This window comes from Ovis canadensis, chromosome 11 (genome assembly GCF_042477335.2).
Source record: "Ovis canadensis isolate MfBH-ARS-UI-01 breed Bighorn chromosome 11, ARS-UI_OviCan_v2, whole genome shotgun sequence".
Lineage (NCBI taxonomy): Eukaryota > Metazoa > Chordata > Mammalia > Artiodactyla > Bovidae > Ovis > Ovis canadensis.
In genome coordinates this window covers 852,836-870,832 of record NC_091255.1, presented here as the reverse complement: position 1 = coordinate 870,832, position 17,997 = coordinate 852,836, and the positions used below count along the sequence as shown (strand labels likewise).

Sequence of the window (17,997 nt, the reverse complement as noted above, 5' to 3'; positions counted from 1 at the left end):
TGAACCCAAACCCCTAACCCGTACCCCACACCCCACACCCCCAACCCAAACCCCAAACCCCTAACCCAAACTGCGAACACCTAACCCGAATTCTAAACCCCGAAACCCAAACCCCAAAACCCAACCCTCAAACCCAAACTCCAAACCCCTGATCCGAACCCCAAACCCCAAACCCCTAGCCGGAACCCCAAACCTCAAACCCCAAACCGCACACCCCAAACCCCTAAGCCGAACCCCGAACTCCCAACCCCTAACTCCTAACCTGAACAGCAAAACTCGAAACTGCACCTCACACCCCCATCCCCAAACCCTGAACCCAAACCCCCGAAGCCCAAACCCCAAACCTCAAATCTTGACCCCCGATCCACAAATCTCACTTACTGAACCTCTAATCGGAACCCCCAACCCCAATCCTCGAATCCCAATTCCCGAACCCCAAACCCAAACCCCAAACCCCTAATCCGTAACCCAAACTGCAAACCCAAAAACCGAACCCCAAACCCCCAACCCACAACCCTGAACCCAAACCCATAACTGGAACCCCAAACCACGAACCCCTGACCCAAATCCCAGACTCCAAACCCCAAATCCCTAACCCCTAACCACATCCGCGAACCCCTATCCCAAACCGCGAACCCCAAACCCCAACCCTCAACCCCTAACCTGAAACGCGAACCCCAAACCTCGAACTCCAAACCCCAAACCCGAACCCCGAACCCCTAACCAGAACCCCAAACCCAAACCCAAACCGCGAACCCCAAAACCCAAACCCATAACCCGAATCCCAAACCCAAAACCCCTAACCCGAATCCCAAACCTCCAACCCAAACCGCGAACCCCAAACCCCAAACCCTTCACCCTAACCTCAAACCCAAACCCGAACTGTGAACCCCTAACCCAATCCGAGAGCCCCTAACCTGATCCCCAAACCCCAAACCCAAACCTCAAACCACAAACCCAAACCGCGAACCCCAAACCCTTTACCTGAACCTCAAACCCCAAACCCGAACTGCGAACCCCGAACCTGAACTGAGAACCCATAACCTGATCCCCAAATCTGAAACGCGAACCCCTAACCCGAACCCCAAACCCCAAACCCAAACCGCGAACCCCTAACCCGAACCCCAAACCCCAAACCCCTAAGCTGAACCTTGAACCCCTAATCGGAACCCCAAACTTCAAACTAGAACCGCGAACCCCTAACCCCAAACGCTGAACCCCAAACCACAAACACGAACCCTGAACCCGAACCCTAAGTAGAGAGGGGATTCCCCGCACCCGAACTCTGAACCTGAACCCTAACAAGTTGGGGGGATGCCAGAACCCTAAACCTAACCCTAACAATAAAACTCTAACATAAACATAAACTTTTCTGGCCTAAGCCCCGCCCCTTGCTGTCCCTCACCCCCTAAAAGCAAACGAGGCAAAACTGGGACTTGAATGCCTGACCTACAGAGCCAGGTTGGATGTTTAACTGGTTGTCAGCCTAACCGCTTCGCTAGAGAGGATTACTGGGTTTTGTTTTGCTCCCAGGCGCTCTTCAAGCCTCACCCCGCCACTGCAGGCTAATAAAGAACTATGGACCCTATTAGCGCTCACTTTAGCTGTAACCCTAGAGTTAATGCCAACCCTAACCGTAACCCGAACCCTGACCCTGACATGAACCCTAACCCAAACCCGAACTCTAAGAAGAGGGGGGTCCCCGAATTCTAACCTGAACCCGAACCCTAACAAGTGGGGGGGGGTTGCCCGAACCCTAACCCTAAGCTTAACAATAAACCTCTAAAATAAAAAAATTTTCTGGTCTAAGCCCTGGCTCTTGCAGTCCCCTGCCCCTGAAAAGCGAAAAGGTCAGACTGGAGACTTGAACTCCTGATTTACAGGCCATAGCCTACCTGCCTAGTGGCCCACCTAACCCCTATGCTACAGAGGCTTGCTGCTTCCAGCAGGGCTCCCGAACCCTCTTCAAGCCTCGGCCCGCCAGGGCAGGCTAATAAAGAACTATGGGCCCTATTAGGGCTCACTTTAAGCTGTAACCCCAACACTAATGCTAACCCTAACCGTAACCCGAACCCTGACCCTGACATGAACCCTAACCCAAACCCGAACTCTTAGAAGAGGGGGGATCCCCAAATTCTAACCCTAACCCTGAACCCGAACCTGAACAAGTTGGGGGGTTGCCCGAACCCTAACCCTAAGCTAAACAATAAACCTCTAAAATAAAAATAAACGTTTCTGGTCTAAGTCCCGCCTGTTGCTGTCCCCCGCCCCCTAAGAGCAAAAGAGTTAAGCTGCAGACTTGAACTCCTGACTTACAGACCATCGTCTGCCTGCTCACCAGCGCACCTAACCGCTACGCTACAGAGGCTTGCTGTTCTGACAGAGCTCCCGGACCCTCTTCAAGCCTCTGCCCGCCAGGGTCTGGCTCTATAGACTATCATGGCTGTCCTAGGTCATCTTTGCTTTCTATAGTCATAGTTTTATCCCTAAATCATAGACAGATCAGCTGAGAAAAAGCTTGGATTGTCTCGGTGGGGTGGATTTGCTTGTCCTTGTGTTTCACCTGGAGGCAGTCGCGGTCCCGCGGGCCTGTCCTGGAAGGGGGCGTGGGGGTGGGGCGCACCGTGAGCGCGTCGGGGGCGGGGCGAGCCTGGGCGGCTGGTCAGGAGCGCGGCTCACGTGAGCGGGTCTGGGGCGGGATGAACATGGCGGCGCGTCGGGGGCCAGGGCTCTCAGGGCTCGCCATTGCAGCTGGGAATGCTCGTTTCGTGGGCTCCTGGGTCCCCGTCGATTGGCATCCAGCGAGCAGAGCGCAGGGCTGTGGGCCACAGGTAAGGGAACTCGGACTGGGCGGAGCAGGGAACCATGTATTCTGCCCTCTTTGTTTGCAGTCTCGGAGCCGACTAAAATGGCGGTCGCAGAAAAGCCTCGCCTTTGAGGTCAAGGGTTTTACTGCTTTACCCCTTTGCATAAAGCTCAGACCCGCGCGGTTTTCCCAAGCAGCCTAGTGTATTGCTTCCTACAGGCCTGGAGAGGATAACAGGCAGGAAGGCCAGGGGTCTCCAGACAGAGAAAATAGACTGCAAGTGTCAGACGTTTTTTTCTCTCTCTTAAGAGGCCGGAGGAGACAAAAGAGTGCTGCATTTTTTTTTCTCCATCTTGATACAAATTTAAAAGGTTTCTCAGAAATTTCTGTGTTGCCATGACCACTCCTGGCTCCACCTGAATTTAACTTTCCTCAAACCTTGAACTAAGCAATGCATTTTTCTTATGGAAATGTTTGTCTTAAGGTATGCTAATGTACTATGTATTTACCCAAGGCTCTGTCTTCAGGTCAGTTTCCCCTAAAGGCTCAGAAAAAACTTGACAAACCAGTATGTTTTACTCATACCTTGTTCTCTTAATCTATGTGAATGAAACTATATATTTGCTTGGAAATCTGCCTTTCTTCAAGATTCATGTCCATCATTTTATGGCCTGGGATGACTCATCTGCTGCCAATGTTATCTCAATGCATGCTGTGGGTGAGGGGCCTGGTGCCATTCTCTGACACATTGTCTTTCTTTCATTAGCAGACTGCTAGTGGCTCTATAACATCTGGCTAAAGACTAGCAGGGGGTACTCTTCCCCCTTTTACTGTCTACGTCAGCAGCTCTCTCGATCTCTTTTATATTTTAATAAAACTTTTTAACAGAAAACCTCTGAGCCATCAAGCTTCGTCACTTGCCCTGGATTGAATTCTCCTCTGGAGTCCAAGAATGCTGGCATCTTTTGTGGTTTAGCAACCACCTTTCAGCCTTTTGAAATTCATATTGAATCTTCATTTCAGATTGAAGATGCATTCCATGGTATTGCCAACTGAAGCCTTTTCATCGCTATGGCATATCTGTCCATGTCTTTAGGGTATTTTTCAGCAATCATGTATCATTTCCAGTGTGCCAGTCTTGTTATCCTCATTCTGTCCATAGCAAAGTCTTTTATTAATGTTGACATGACTGAAAGGGAATCGTTTGTTTAAATTCCTTTTCAGATTGTTATTTGCTGGTGTATACAGATAACACTGTGTCATCATTCATTTGTATCAGTTTGGACAGCTTGATAGTTGTCTTTAGTTTCTTTAATTTCTCATAATTTAAGATGACCCTGTCTCATATATTTACAGTCTCACCCCTAGTCTCAGTCATTTCTTCAAAGAACTGTCCTTTTTTTAAACATTACATTATTTTTGACTGTGCTGGGTCTTTATTGCTCGTTTGTCTAGTTGTAGTGAGCAGAGGCTACCCTCTAGTTGCTGTGCCATGGCTTCTCATTGCAGTGCTTTCTCTGTTTGCAGAACTTGGGCTCTGGAGCATGCAAACTTCAAGAGCTGTTCAAGGGCTTCGTTGCCCCTGGGCGTGTGGAATCTCCTACACAGGAATTGAACCCGTGTTCCCTGCATCGGTAGGCAGATTCTTTACCACCGGGCCATTGGAGATGTTTCCTGTTCCCTTTTATTAGAGAATGATATTTAAAACATACATGTAGGAGCTCAATATGCTCAGCTGACAATACATGGATATATATATATATATCCATGTATTCCAGCTCACCTTTGAACATATTCAGTTAAAGGTAATTTGTGATGTCTCCAACCTGATCCACCACGACATGGACATTGTAACGTTTCCTTTTGTTTATCTGTAACTTTGCATTCCAATGGTAAGATACCTGGCTTCCACCGCTTGTCATACACAGAATTCAGTGCTTGTCCCACGTGGTTACTGAAAAAAAAACTGTCAGATTGTCTTTCAAAGGGGGCTCTGCATGCATTGCACCAGTATCTTGAGTATGTTTTTGTATGATAGTTTACTATCAGTATACCCTCAGTGGCCAGGTGTCTATTTCAGTCGCTACCAATTATGAATGGGCTTGTTTGCTCTAGTGTTCTTGGACAATTCGAATACAGTTTCTTTGTCAGATATGCATTGTTTTAGGAAAACAGTTTTATTGATTGTTGGCTGTGTTGCCTCTTTGTGTGTGGGCTTTTCTCTAGTTTTGGTGAGCATGGGCCATAACTAGTGGTTTGCAGGCTTCTCACTGCAGTGTCTCCTCTTGTTGAGGGGCACAGGCTCACGGGCTTCAGTGGCTGCAGCATGTGAACTCGGCATCGTGGCTTCCAGGATCTAGAGCACAGGCTCGCTCGGCTGTTGTGGCACACGGGCTCCATAGGATGTGGGATCTTCCCATCCTAGGGATCGCACATGCATCTCCAGCACCGGGGGGTGGATTCTTTACTATGGAACCACCAGGGCATATTTTAGACTAGTTTTCCACACATGTATCTAGTGAAAGAGGCCAGGATCAAGAGGCATGGCAGCTGGGAATCCTCAGCCCCAGCTCTGGTGTGCTATCCAAAGCTCTGGGGCCTTTGGTGAGCAGCTCAGCTTCCCTGGGACTGTTTCCTCCCATCAGAAATGCCCTGCTTTTGGACTGTAGCCCACCAAGCTCCTCTGTCCCTGGGATTTCTGAGACCAGAGTACTGCAGGTGGTGCCATTTCCTTCTCTGCTGCTGCTGCTGCTGCTGCTGCTGCTGCTGCTGCTGCTGCTGCTGCTGCGTCGCTTCAGTCGTGCCTGACTCTGCGCGACCCCATAGACAGCAGCCTACCAGGCTCCTCTGTCCCTGGGATTCTCCAGGCAAGAACACTGGAGTGGGTTGCCATGTCCTTCTCCAGTGCATGAAAGTGAAAAGTGAAAGTGAAGCCACTCAGTGAAGTCGTGTCCGTCTCTTAGTGACCCCGGGGTTGCAGCCTACCAGGCTCCTCTGTCCGTGGGATTCTCCAGGCAATGGTACTGGAGTGGGCTGCCATTGCCTTCTCTGATTTCCTTCTCTGCAAGATAGCGTTTTGAAGATATTTTCTCCTGGATATTGCTTTTGATGAAGGAAGGGGGATCCCTTTCAGGGCTTGAGAGTGAGTTCTTGTCTGACACTGGGCAATGAGTTGTCTGAGGAGAGGAGTGCTGTCCAAGCGAGAGGCTTTATTGGGAAGGGCTGCCAGGGTGGAGGGCAGGAGGGTGAGGGAAACGGAGAGAACCACTCTGTCACGTGGCTCACAGTCTCAGGTTTTATGGTCATCGGGCTCATTTCTGGTTTGTCTCTTGCCAGGCATTCTGAATTGGGATCCTTCTTGGGGGCACACGCATCACTCAGCTGAGATGGATTCCAGCGAAGTGGATCCTGGGAGGTTGGTAGGACCTCTGAACTGGAGCCTCCCATCTCCTGACCTCTCCAGAATTCTGGTTGGTGGTAGCTTGTTCGTTCCTTGTTCCTTCCCAGGACCTCCTGTTGTAAGATGATTCCTGCAAGTGTTTTCTTTTCTCTGTTGCCTGGCCAGGGTGGGTGGTCCGTGGTTCATTTAACAGTTTGTTTTTGGTTCTCTCGAGTAAGGTCCTCCACAGGGTAAATGTATGAAATGATAAAAGGCAATGTTTTAAATAATTTATATTCATAATTTGGTAAGTTGGCTTGTTTTGTGTATGTTAGACCTGATCACCAGACCAACGGTCATGTAGAACTTTTGCAGTTTTCTAAAATTCTATAGTTTTTTAAATGGAGTTACCTTGTTGCAAAGTTTGTGTTTATGTTCATATTTTTTTAAAGTTATTTCTTTTAGTTGATTGATCATTGCTTTACAATACTGGTTTGATTTGTCATACATCCACATGAATTAACCATAGGTGTACCTATGTCCTCTTGCTCTTGAATCTCCCTCCCACCTCGCACGCATTCCCACCTCTCCAGGTTACTACTGAGCCCCAGTTTGAGTTCCCTGAATCATACAGCAAATTCCCATTGGTTGTCTATTTACAAATGTAGGTGTACCTGCATCCATGCTGCTCTCTCCATTCATCTCACCCTCTCCCTCTTGTTCCCCACCCTCGTCTGTAAGTCTGTTCTCTATGTCTGCACCTCCATTGCTGCTCTGTGAACAGACTCGTCAGTACCATCCTTCTAGATTCCATGTTTTTCTCTCTTTGACTGACTTCCCTCCCCTTTATTAGAACAAACTCAAATGTGTTCCTTTTTATGGCTGCATTCCATGCAGGCTCTGATTGTTCCTTAGCCATGTTTTGCGGAGGGTCATGGAGCTATTCTGCTCCATTTCAGTTTGGGCTTCCAGTCTGAGTGCTCGCAGCAGAGCTGCTTCTGGGTGAGCCCTCTGAGGTCTGTGAGCACCGGGCTGCCCGCTCTTCTCTTGTGGCCCGCAGGGGGCGCCAAAGGCCCCTCTGACCCGCGGGCGCAGGACGCTTTGCCTTTAGACTCTGCTCCGTGAGCAGCTGGCGGGAGCTTTGTCTCCTCAGGACCATCAGGGCTCAGGCTTCTGGATAACAGGGCTGCATCCAGGCTGAGAGGAGCAGGGTTGCCTCAGTGCCCACCAGCAGGGAGGCGCTGCAAGAGCGAAAAATGAGGATGGAGTAGACGTTTCCTGTGTCCAGCTGAGGGCTGACTGGAGGTCCATCTCAGAGGACTCAGGGGGAAAGAGCTCCGTGTGCAAAGCGGTGGGTTTTCAGTTAGATTTGCGTTAGATGATGTAGAGGATGAACACTGATGTTCTTCCGTGTAGGTGGCCATTTTCCTGTCACTGTTTCTTGAGAAGACTGTCCTTTCCTCTTCGCTCGTTCCTGGTTTGATTTTCAGGAACTGACCATGTACAGGTGGGTTCGTTTCTGGGCTCTCTATTCTCTCCTGGAGTCCATGTGTCTGTGTTCCTGCCAGTTCCTCACTGTGGTGGTCACTACAGCTCCGTGATGTAGTTTGAAGAGGGATAGGAAGATGCCTCCAGCTGTGTTCCTCTTTCTCAGAGTCTTTTTGGCCGTTTAAGGTCCTGTTCAACAGTAGCAGCCTAATATTAGGAATATTTCTATTTCTGTGAAAAATGCCATTGAATATTATTTTGTGATTGCAGTCCGTGTATTTGTTGATGACTTTGGTTGGAATGGACCTTTTAATTCCTCATTGTTCCAGTGCATGAGCGTGGAATAATTTTCTGTGTGTTTGTATTTTCTTTGGTTTCTTTATCAGTGCCTTCTAGTTTTCTGACTACTGGTTTTTTATGTTCTTGATTAAGTTTGTTGCTAGATGTTTTATTTAAGTGGAATTTTCTTAATATTTTTTTCCTGATTGTTATTAGTGTATAGAAATGCAAGTGATTTTTGGACTGTAAAGGGTAGTATTTTATGATTGTAAATTAATCCAAAATGATTCAGCTTTACTGAATGTAGTCTAACAACTTTTTGTGAAGTGATGGGGAACATTTTATCTGTAAGATCTGTTTCTCCTGCAGTAGGTCATCCAGAGGACCCAAGACATGGTGGTTACTAATAGACTTCCCACACTACTTCTTCATTCCACGTGGACTCCTTCACGGGCAGTGAGCATCCCAGCTTCCCTTGAACTTCATCTGGGTAAGTCTTGGCCTGTATCAGAAAGTTTCCTGCCTGTCTGCGCTAAATTTCTTTTGTGGTATTGACATGGTTGTTTTGAAACCTAGTATACTTTCCAGTCATTTAAAATGTACAGAAAATGCCTAGCAATGGGAACAAGTGCTAGCATTTGCCACATCATCTAAAATACTCTATGTGTTTTATCCAAAATGGGTACCTTCTGCAGAACCAGCACATAATCTCCAAAATCAGGAAATCATATGGTACCTACATTATAATGTAATCCACTGCCCCACTTCCACTTTTAGCAATTGTTCAAGTGTATGAATATATCTTTTGTTTCCATCTTCATCCTTTTTTCTTTATTTAGAGTGTTACTGAGATTTTCAGTTATTTGGACAAACTTGATGGATTGAAAGCAGACATGGTGAATAAGGGTTCTGGGTGGCCTTTTCGATGTGGATTTCTTTTTCACTGAAGATGGTTTTAATATTTATTCATGTGGTAACATGTATGAATCCTGCATTCTTTCCCCCCCCCCCCATAGTAATTAAAAATAAATAATATGCCATTTACCATTTAGATATTTGTAAGCATACAGTGTTGTAGCAGACAACCTTTTCTTGTTTTGCAAACCAGTTTAATAATGTGCACCTTGTGCGTGCTTTGGAGAAACTCAGGAAACTGAGTCAGTGACTGAAATGGCCCAAGATATCACCTTAGATTCCATCTTCATCTGAAAACAAAACAGGCACTTTCTGGTGGTCCAGTGGCTGAGACTGGACACTCCCAAAGAAGGAGGCCCAGGTTCATTCCCTGATCCAAGAGCTAGATCTCCCATGCCACCAAGGAGAATTTGCATGTTGTAGCTAAATATCTGGCTTACCTCAATGAAGGTTGACCTGGCGCAGCCAAATTAAAAAAGAAACAAATATTTTACAGATACAACCAAAGGAAAGGAAGGGTATGGTTGTTGTGCAGATTTACGGCTTAGCTTTCCCTATCGATAGAAAAGAAAAAAGAGTTTCAAAAGACTGTGTCTCATCCTTCTATCTGGCATATAGAGAGGATTCCTTTGAAATGAGATTTCTCTGGTAAATGTGACTCACAGAAGAGCTGTCTTGAACTTGGGTTTCAGAGATGATCATGTGTCCTCTAAAAAAAAAAGTTAATTGGGTCCCACTAATTATCATGCTGAGGTGGTATATTTTGTGGTAGCATTTGCTCCCCTTCACTTTGGATGTATCCCCATTTGTTTACACTGTCATCTACTGAAGACATCCTGATATTTGAAAGTTTTTAGTTATTACAAGTAGAGCTGTTGTATATAATCATGTGATACTTTTTGTCTGGACGTTTTCAAAGCTGTTTAGTAAGTGCTAGCCATATAGTATTCAGGTCACAGGTGAGCTTTGTTTAGCTGTGGAAAAATCCAGCTATGTTTCTCTGTGGCATGTGGGATCTTCTGGGGTAAGGGATCAAACTAGAGTGTCTTGCATTGTCAGGCAGATTCTTTACCACTGAGCCACCGGAGAAGTTGTGCCCTACCCCCGTTTTTTTTTTTGAGTTTACTGGATCTAATAGGTGTGCAGTGCTACCTCACTGTTATTTTAGTTTGTAATTTCCTAATGATATGTGATTTTGAGTCTTTTTGATAGGCTTATTTACTATCTTTATATTTTTGTAGGACAGGTGTTTAGGTGTATACATTTTTTATGAGATTGTTCTAGATTTTTTGGTATATTTGGAGTACAATCCTTTATCAGATATGTATTTTATAAATATATTTTCCTGTGGCTTGTGTTTAAGTTTTGTGAATAAGGTTTTTCACAGTTTAAATGTCTAATTCTTTAAAGTTAATGTTATATATGTTTTATATCCTTTTTTGGATAGACTTTAGTGTGTTGTTGTTGTTGTTGTTAAATTTTATAAGCAGAAGTGAGGTACTGTAGATACAGTTTTAAGCTAAGCTGAGGTACCATAGATACAGTTTTGCCTTTTGTCTGTTAAGAAGTTTGAGTGAGTTTGGTGTACACTGTATATAACATTATGTCTACATTCATTTGACTGGATATAGCTTCCAATTATTTGTCTAATTGGTTTTGGAGATATCACGGGAAGTCAGTTTTTCCAAGGGAAACTGAGGTCCATGAAACATGAACTCTTTTCGATCGGTCGGAATCACTCTCTGCTATTTCTGACAGATTTGACTTGTTTGGATATCTCATATGAGTGGAATCACAGAACGTTTGTCTTTTCTTGGTCTGGTTTATTTCACATGATCTAATGACCATAAGGTTTGTCCACATTGTCGCATTGTCAGAATTACTGACTTTGAAGGGCCGAATCAGATTCCATTGTGTGTATACCACAGTTTGTTTATGGAATTGGCTGCCATGGACACTTAGATCACTTCTGTTTGTTTGCCAGTGTGAATCATGCTGTTGTGAGTATGACGGAAGAAGTATCCATTTTTTCAGCCCCCTTTCCCAATCCTTTTGGGTACATAGCTTGAATTGGAATCGAACTATGTATTTATTCCATGTGTTTGTTTTGGAGCCATTTCTGTAATGTCTTGCAGAGTGGCAGCACCATTTAATGTACTTTTTCGTATGGTGGAATACCGTTCAAGCTTCTGAATATACCTTGTGTTGCATATTCAGTCTCCCACCAACGGACACTTGAATGAGTTCTACCTTTGAGCTATTGTGAATGTCACTATGAGTATTTGTGTACCAGTTTTTGTTTGAATTATTAACAAGTACATTACTATATATAAAAGAAGCCACAAGGACCTACTGTACAGTTTAGGAAACTATTAAATATCTTATGATAATGTATAATGGAAGAGAATCTCAAAAGGAATATATGAAAAGCACATAGTAACCATGATATTTATTGTGCCAACACTATGAGTTATCATAGCACTACTCAACGTGTATTTATACATGTCAGTAAAATATTCACATCTGTAAGGATATTATAAAAAATTATATAAAAAATCAAGAATTCAAACAGAGATTAAATAAACTTCCTGTCATTGCTCATCATCATTTATACATTCATACTACCTGTAACACTCATTGTATAAGTGCTGGACTAGCAATTGATGTTCTCGTAAACCAAGAGATTGTGAAGGTGTAAGGAAATATAGCTTATTGAATTCCTTAATGAAGGATTATAGAACTCTATGTCCATGAAGTGAATGAAATTCCATTTTTTTGAACCACATTCTTACTAGAGTGATGAGCTTCCACCCCACCCAACGTTAGTTCACAATGAAATCCTGCAGTCCTCTGGCCTCAATGTCTGCTTCCTGCTACCAAGAAAGAAAAGATGAGGAAGTCCTGACAAAACCGATGCTATTTTTCTTTTTCTGATTTGTATTTTATCGCAGGGCTTGGCAAAAAGAGGGCCCAACCTGTTTTTAGAGTTCCATCCCAAGGGTTCCTCTGGCATGTTCCCTATGTTGACAAAGTGCTGATTATTTTCAACAAAGGACAATGATCTGCACTTCACTATCTGTTGCTTGAGCTGGAATAGCGGGCATCCCTTGAAGTGCATTCCTTCATGCTGAAGTAGGCATCCCTGAAGCAATAGTATAAGAGGAACACATTTATCACGTAGACATCGCAGCCCATGCATTTGTAATAATTTTTCAGTTATACCCATCATCATCGGAGGAACTGACTTGTCCCAGTAACAACGAGAGTACCCAGTATAACAGTTCCTTGACTTATGAGTACTTCCTATGAGTACCCTTATGAGTACTTCTTCCAATGTTGTTTCTCCTACTTTGGTCATGAACAGTAGAAGCTGATGGCAGTGGTCCTTGAAATGTATGTCGATTCCTAGGTGGCACAGTTGATAAATAAAAAATCTGCCTACCAGTGCAGGAGGGGGAAGTGATGTGGGTTTGATCCCTGGTTCAGGAAGATAACAATTCATACACATGTTTTATGTGAACCAGTTTGATACTCATGAGTTTTTTCTTCTGTATACAGAAAAACAAATGCTGTTCAAGGACACTGAAAGAACCCTGATGTTGAAAATCAGATCTGTATTGTGAGCAATGCTTAGATATCCATGAGTCGAAGCATAGTATTATGCCTATCATCCTTGTATTTCTCTCAGTGAAATATGTTGAGGAAAACTCTTCATTCGTGGTCTAGATTCACGAAGAAGCTAAATAGCATTCATCCTTTACGTTGACAACTGTGAATTTAAATCTCCTGTGAATCCTATGTGACAACCACACATACCAACATGAGTTATCAGTATTATATCAATATTTTTAGTCCTATTGTATGTCAACTAAAAAAATCAGTATATAATTGTACATGAAGTCAAGACATAAAATCAGTGCAAATACAAAATGTTCCATTCCATCCTTTGAGAAAGGGAGAAAAACATCTCTGTGCTTAGCCTATTGCATTTTTATGTATTAGACCCTTAAGTAGTTTATTCACCACACCCTGTGAATGATTCACAAATCTTCAGAGAAGAAAGGATCATTTCTCTTGAACAATGAGTAGTTCAACTATTCTCAAAGCAAAGCCATAAGTGAGTCTTATTTTGGGTGAGACCATGAAAACTCAGTGTTTTCATTATGCTTGTGCTTATGATGGGAGGAGGTCTGAGAAAGCACTTCTGAAGGTTTATTCATACCAGTCGTTCTCATATGTATCGAGTCTTTAAAGGTCGAATCACCAAGGTGTTGCTTCTACACTTGTACTAGGCTGAGCAGCAACATTCCCTTTCTCCGTAAGTGCAGTAGACGTGTTCCCAACCTGTCTGTCTTCTGTCCTCTGGAGTATGCATTGCTTGAGCTCATCACAGCCTAGTAGATGGAAATCATCAGGATATTCTGGAAACCCTTTTTATTTCAGTCTGTTCAGGAGGTTACCACTGCTGCAAACCTCTGGATTTTACCAAGCGCTTTTAACAACCTCAGATGAAGGATATAAGTCAACACTGGTGACAGCCACGGGCTTCCATGGCCTATCCATGATTGTTGGCTTTGCTTTCATAATCATCCTGTTTCTTATACCAGCTAAACTGTCAGTGTATTTTTTAATTACCATTTTATCTTTGATGGTTTTTAGAGCTATTATGGATTTTCCTATATATCTTCACTTATCGGTGAGGGTCTTATGTTAGTAGTAGTTATGACAACTGACTTTCTGTCTGTTAGCTGTGGCAGAATAAAAAAAGAATGACCCACTGTATATTATTAATATTATATATCAATATATTGTTAGTTTTATTGTTTGCAGTCATCCAATTCCAAGTTTCTGAAATAAACTTTCAGAAAAATCACATCCTTTTGAATGCCCATTTGACTGAATAGGAGCACGGAAATGTTCTTCCATAAAATTGTTTACAGTTTCCATTCCGTTTCTCCTGTTTGATGTAGATATTGGCCTTTGGTTCTATCAGTAGCTTTGCAAGTAAAAAAAAAAATTAATTAGAGCTCGTATGGTAATTTTACTGTTAGCAATAAGTTTAGCATAAAATGAACACAGAAGAGGTTACAGTAGACCAAATATGAAAGTCAGTTTAAAAGAAAACATAGTGTTGAATGTTTACAGTAGGAATATAGTTATGAAGTTCCTTTATTATTATTCTATCCTTTCCTTTTGTTTTGCAGGGGTGTTAATGTACAGATTCCAGTACTATGGCTAGAGCGAATAATAGTATCATTATTCTTGAGAGCAACTCTACTAAGTCTTCACGCTCATGTCACTCAAGGTTTTTTAATACCTATTATGTTAGTCGTGTTTGTAGTTTGTGAAGTCACATAAGTTGCATTCATTCAAGCAATAGTATCAAACAGCTATGGCATCAATTATAGATGTGAATCGATATCGAATGTGAATCCATTTCACTGTGACAAGTTATTATTGTAGATATTCTATTCATGCCAGTAACAAAGCTGTGCAGAAATAATACAATGTTTATTAAGAAAATAAGAGTTACTAATTTGTTTTATTATTCTATTTCTTTTAAACAGATTTAATGACAACAGGCTCAACTTTTCATTCACTTGTATGACTATGAGCGGTTTGACCAAGTTGAAGAAGATGACTCGTTTGTAGTCTTCCTCATCAGCTCATTCCATCTACTGGCTTTAAAATCATTTAGTACAGAGCTCACCGTCTAGGTGTTCATCCAGTGTTTTGTTTGCTTATCATGCAGGATCATTTTAAAAGGAAAAGTATGTGTGTATGAGTTAGAGCTCTGATCCCAGGAGTCCATGTAGAAGCTTCCCCTGAGAAATGTATCGTTTTTGCACCAATGCTACTGAAATGTGTGAATGTGGTATACCACGCGTCCCAATAAGTGTAAACAGCGTCATAGGCTACTTATTTGAAATGACCAGTACTCATGACATTCCATTCAACTGAGGACTAAATATAGCCAACGTAGGCTGTGTTTGCCAAATAGACTTTGAAGTATTCTTCACACAGTCCTTCATCGATGCCAGTTTTCAGATCGAAGAAACCCTTGCTCCATGAAGTTTGTGAACACATATACTCATGTTTTGTTTGAGATTTTAAAGTCATTCTTCAGTTTTGTTGGAGGAATGGTTCTGTATATGCCCCGTGGATCCCCAAATCCACTGATGTTCATGTGTCTTGGGGCTTCCCAGGTGGTTCTAGTGGTAAAGAACATGCAGAACATACCCATGCAGGAGACATGGGAGGTATGGATTCCATCCCTGGGGCAGGAAGATCTCCTGAGGGAGAGCATGGCAACCCCCTCCAGTATCTTTGCCTAGAGAATCTCATGGAGAGAGGAGCCTGGTGGGGCCTAGTCCATATGATCCCAAGGAGTTGGACACAATGTAAGTGACTTCGCACAGCACATGATTCGTTGTCATAGCTAATATAATGGAGATGACATAAAAAGAAGCACCAGCGGGCGAAAGTCAATATCCATCACTTTTAAACTTTGGAATGTATTGTGATATTTTACATCCATATTTGTATGACTTGATAGTTGGAGAATCGATGCATGTGAAGGCCTGGTTGTGTTATATGTATGTTGAGGGAAGATATATTTTTATGTGGTTTGACATATAGGTCCCATTTCATTCGTAGACATATGCATACTCATCACTTATCATCATTTTTTTTTTTTTGAAAAGACCATTGTTTGGAAAGGTTGTTGTCTAACCATGAAAGATGCTTGAATTCTTGGGCTCCTTAGAGGAAGAATTCAACCCGGGGCCAGTGATGAGGGTTGATCAGTCAGAGCTTTTGTGTCCCAACGTTTTATTAAAGTATAAAAGAGAGAAAGCTTCTGACATAGACATCAGAAGGGGGCAGAAAGAGTGCCCCCCTACTCATCTTTGGCTGGATGTTATCTAGCTACTAGCAGTCTACTCATTAGAGAAAGGAATGGCAGCAGACCCCTCACCCACAAGATATATGGAGATGACCGTGGCACCAGGTGAGTCATCCTGGGCCATAAAACGATTGATATGAGCAAATGGATAGCTTCATTCACATAGATCAGGAGAGCCATGTATGAGTAAAGCATATTGGTTTGTCAAGTCAGTTCTGAGCCTTTAGGCAGAACCTACTTGAAGATAGAGTCTAGGGTAAATACATAGTACATTCACATAGCTTAAGGCAAACCTTTCCATGAGAAAAATGCCTTGGTCAGCTCAAAGTATGAGAAAAGTGAAGTTCAGGCGGAACCAGGTGTCATTATAGCAACACAGAATTGTAAGAGAAAATCTCTGTTTAAATTTGTATCAAGAAGGGGAAAAAAGATAACAGCTTGTTTCCTCCTGCCTCGGAAGTGACAGATAACAACTGTCTGACACTTGCACCCCATTTCCTCCCTTTGGAGACCCCTGGCCTTCCTGGCTGTTACCCTCTCAGTTTCATTCATTGAGCGTTTTCTGCCTTGTGAAACATTGGGCATAGAAGTATGTGTTTATTTAGGGGTATTTCATCCAATTTCATTTAAATGCATATGTGAATTAGAAAGTTTGACATGCTGTTGCTTTGTATACCGATTGGGAAATGTGAGCCTCCAAGCTTAATTTAGTTTTTCATGTTCATTTTTCTTTTTAGGGGTACAAAGAAAAATAATATGACTGTTAAGATCAGCTTTCGTATTTTTTGCCAAATATGAATTGGGATCACATCGATCAGAGATGAGTCTGTGCATGAAAGCCCTAATAACTAATGCTAATTGACTTCACTACCATGGGATGTTTTCATATCTATTGAGGATTTACTTCATGTATTTCGATTTTAACTTTCTGTCTCACAGCCTTGTTTGTAGATCAAAGCTATTTGAAATTGTCATCTGGTTTCAAATGGCTTGTGAGGTTATTCATGAGTGGTTCATAAAACCGAATGGATTGTACGTAGCCATACTTTGTTGTCATTCTATGAATTTGAAGAATGTCTGAAGAATGTCTGCAGTTATGCCTTAAAGATTCATACAATTGATGTCCAATATTTATCTCAATAGACTTGCTTTCAATTTGTAGTTTCCTATGCGTATGTCTTTCTTTATGGATTTGGGTAGAACTTGTATTGGAACACTGAAAAATCTGTGATATCAACCGTGCTGACCTTTCTGGTGGTCATCATTAAGATTTTCACGCTCTATGGATCCTAGTGGAAACAGGTGCTGTTCATCCTACTTTTGTGAAGATTGAACTCATCGTAGAAAGTGGAATTTGTTGAAATATTTATGGTATAAATAAATCTTGTCTCTATAATTACCCAGAGTCCTGGTGCGTATTTGATTGCTAAGTTATAAAATGTATGAGATAGATGTGATCCATCAATGGCGACTGGATAAGTGGTGGAGAGGTATTTTGGTGATGCAAGAGATTTAAATGATGTGATCATAGTATTTATATCCCTTTTATGTGGATAATGGGTCTTGGATCCATGTTTGAAACCTTACAACCTCGTCTTTTGTTATGCATGGGAAGTGTCAAAAATGAAGAAGATGCGGGTAGGTACTTCAAGGGTAAGTATAGGGCTGAGGGCGTGACTATGATGTGGGTTAGGGTTAGGATGTGGATGGGGGTCCGGTTAGGGTAGGGTAAAGGTTAGAGTTCGTGGAACAGCCCTCCAAACTTGTTAGGGTGAGGGGTGAGGTGTGAGGGTTCAGGATGAGGGTGAGGGTAAGGATTCAGGGTGAGGGTTAGGATTCAGGATGAGGGTGAGGATTCAGGGAGAGGGTGAGGGTGAGGGTTCAGGGAGAGGGTGAGGGTGAGGGTTCAGGGTGAGGGCGTGGGTGAGGGTAAGGGTTCGGGGTGAGGGTTCAGAGTGAGCGTTCAGGGTGAAGGTGTGGGCCTCACATCTGATACAGGATTGTACTCCAAATATACCCATCCCTTCCCTTGAACAGACCTCTCACTATGGGAGCCCTTGGCAGTGTGGAACCCACCGGCCCCTAAGGCCTCCCAAAGGACGCCTGGGGCCTAGGTGCAAAGGCAATACAGGAGTGGAGCTGAGGCCAGGAAGGCGCCAGTGGCGTCTCCCAACTTTGCAAAGGCTGCTCCTTCCTGGGTAGGAAGCCTAGCAGCGAGGCAAGTCT

At 43.3% G+C, this 17,997-nt stretch overlaps 1 long non-coding RNA gene across 1 annotated transcript; it reads left to right on the top strand.

Annotated features, from left to right (window-relative positions):
- Positions 1-2,672: 2,672 nt before the first annotated feature.
- Positions 2,673-17,170, top strand: LOC138447108 (uncharacterized). Its single transcript, XR_011259668.1, has 6 exons — positions 2,673-2,831; positions 4,334-4,440; positions 6,143-6,276; positions 8,322-8,442; positions 14,435-15,268; positions 16,509-17,170. It is a non-coding gene; the product is annotated as an uncharacterized lncRNA (long non-coding RNA).
- The last annotated feature ends 827 nt before the right edge of the window (positions 17,171-17,997 follow it).